This window comes from Mirounga angustirostris, unplaced genomic scaffold (genome assembly GCF_029215605.1).
Source record: "Mirounga angustirostris isolate CCGP_5_RB_7025 unplaced genomic scaffold, mMirAng1.0.hap1 SCAF_11, whole genome shotgun sequence".
In the NCBI taxonomy this organism is placed as follows: domain Eukaryota; kingdom Metazoa; phylum Chordata; class Mammalia; order Carnivora; family Phocidae; genus Mirounga; species Mirounga angustirostris.
Genome location: NW_026991719.1, coordinates 12,930,215 through 12,932,996, shown reverse-complemented (window position 1 = coordinate 12,932,996; position 2,782 = coordinate 12,930,215).

Here is a 2,782-nt window from a genome sequence, read left to right as displayed (position 1 = left end):
AGAAAAAGACTTCTATATGAATAAATTGAAATTTGGAGCCGGGGAATGGAGAGATCATCCATTTAAGATGAAGAGGAGACAATCCCATGGGCACACAGGAGAGAGAGGAAGAGAGTAAGGAGATGGGAGAGGTCCTGGCACTCTTATGTATGACCTCTCCCTGCAAGCTATTCAACCTTGAAAACGTTATATTAAAACACAAAATGCTCGAGATGAGTTGGTTCCTTGTGGCAAGTGGTGGTGAAGGGACCATGCATCTAGGGACACTTGGGACGGATCAGAGATGGTATAGCTGAACATCACAGCCTGGACACAGAAGGGCAACTGTGGGAATAAGCAGAAATCACTGGGAGAATTTAGGGCTGTCCAGGCAGTGACATTGGCTGGGGTCTGTGCCCCTTTCTCTCTGGTCTCCTGGGTGTCACGGGGCCACACCTGGCATCTTTGAGATGAGCTGAGCATCAGAAAGGGAAACTGAGGAGGTGGTAGGAGTTCCTCAAAACTTTTCCAAAAAGCCTTTAGAATTTTTCTTTTGAGTCAGTTAAGCATTGTTCCTTCCTGGAACAGATAATTGGTTTAAATGTTTTTTGGAATTTCCTCTGGCTTGATTTATGACTCTGTGAAAGGAACCTGAAATTGTGCAGTTGTTGGTTACTTGAAAGTTTTTATTGAAAAATTCTAAAAAAGAGGTTTTAGCCGACTCGGTGTTCTGTTTTTAGCATTTCATCCAGCAACTGTCTAACTCTATTTTATCTTCTCTATACTTGTTAAATATTCATTTTCTGCCCGTATCTGAAATTCATGAGTCATATTCTTTTCTTCTGCATTTTCCCTGATTGATCCTTATTTTCAGCCTGAAGAGTCTCTTTCTTTCTTGTTTTTAATTTCCCAAGTGCCTTCTTAGAACTCAAGTTTTATCCACCCCCGACATCCTAGCAATTTCCGTGGGTCCTCTAAGATCCTGGTTATAGGACTCCGCGGTGTTCCCAGCGGGCACAGTCGTCCTCCGTCACCGCAGTTCCGCTCTCCGCGCTGTCACTCAGCGACTGCCCACCACGCCTTCCGCAAGCAGATGCTCCTCCTTCTGACGCATCCTCGAAGCGTTCTTACAGCCGGACGCTGCGTCACGGCGCCTACGCCTGCGTCACTCACCCCACTGCCTTTCGTGATGCAGGCTTCGTGACGCAGGCGCAGTGTCGGTCCCCTCCTCCTATCTCATCGCAAGAAGCGGAAGGGTGAGTACAGTAAGGACGTTTTGAGAGAGAGGCCGCATTCACGTAGCTTTTGTTATAGTACATTGTTACAGTTGTTCGATTTTATTCGTTATTATTTATTATGTGTTATCAGTTATTACTGTTCATATCTTACTGGGCCTGATTGATAAATTAAACTCTATCCTATGGATGTATAGGACAAAACATAGTATATACAGGGTTGGGCACTGTCCATGGTTTCAGGCACCCCTGCGGGGCGGGGGCTCTTGGCACGTATGCGCCACGAGTAAGGAGGACTACTGTATTTCTGTTTGATTTGATTCTGGACTCCGAGAAAAAGCATTTCTGTTCAGAGATGTGGAGATTTCCTGATGCTGCTTCATCGCTGGTTTTCGCCTGACACAGAGTACGCAAAGTCCTAAGTGCTCGTCCCGAGGACCCCCGTGCCCCTCCCCCATGGCTGGAGAGAGCAGGCTTTTCTCAGAGCACCCTCCATCAGTGCCCTCTCTCAGTCCTGGTTGCGGGCTGCCTCAGAGCTTGAGCTGGGATGTACAGAAGGAGAAAAAAAGAAAAAAACCTGAGAACTCACTTGCACGTCGTCCCTTAAGACCTGGGTTCCTTACCCAGCCCCCTTGCTCTTTATCCACTGTAGTACGTGGACTAATGCCCCCGTCCCCCATGTCCATGTTCAAAGACCTGGAACCTGTGAATATGTTACCTCACGTGGCAAAAAGGATTTTGCAAACTCGATTAAGTGAATGATCTTGTGATGGGAGAGATTATCCTGGATTATCTGGGTGGGTCTAATGTGATCACCAGGGCCCTTGTAAGAGGGAGGTAGGAAGAGTGCGAGTCAGAGGAGATGTGATGACAGAAGCAAAAGTCAGAGTGATGTGAAGAAGGGACCCTGAGCCAGGGAGTTTGGGCAGCATCTAGAAACTGGAAAGGGAAGGAAATAGATTCTCCTCTAGAGCTTCCAGAAGGAACACAGCCTTGCAGACCCATTTTAGATTTCTGACCTCTAAGACTATACAATAATGTATTTTATTTTGAACCACTAGATTTGTGATAATTTGTTTCAGCAGCATAAGCAAGCTAATATATCCATCTTGCTACCAGAGCCTCTGGTAGTTGCTTTATATATCATGTCTAGGGTTTTTTTGTTGTTGTTAAAATCAAAGGGAGAGATGGCATGGAGTGTCCTTACTACATCTTGAGTAGAACCAGAGTCCATTATTCTTAATTTTCAAAATGTTATGACTTTGGACAGTAGGAGCTAACTTCTGTGTCCTGTAGACCCCACCTATTAAACTTTGAAAACTTCCCTACTTTCTGATTTAACATGTGTTGTCCCTTTCCTGTTTCAGACCTCCTACAGCCATTTCTCTGAGGAAAATGTTTAAATTAGTTGAAAAAATTTAAAAATTAGCGAAAAAAATGTACATTAAAATGTGTTCTCAAATTCTTAAAAAATCATCATTGAAGCCCAGCACAGTCCTGGTTCTCTTCTCCTTTTAACCGCAGGGCAATGTGGGGCTCCACCATCCACATCACTGACCCACCAGCTT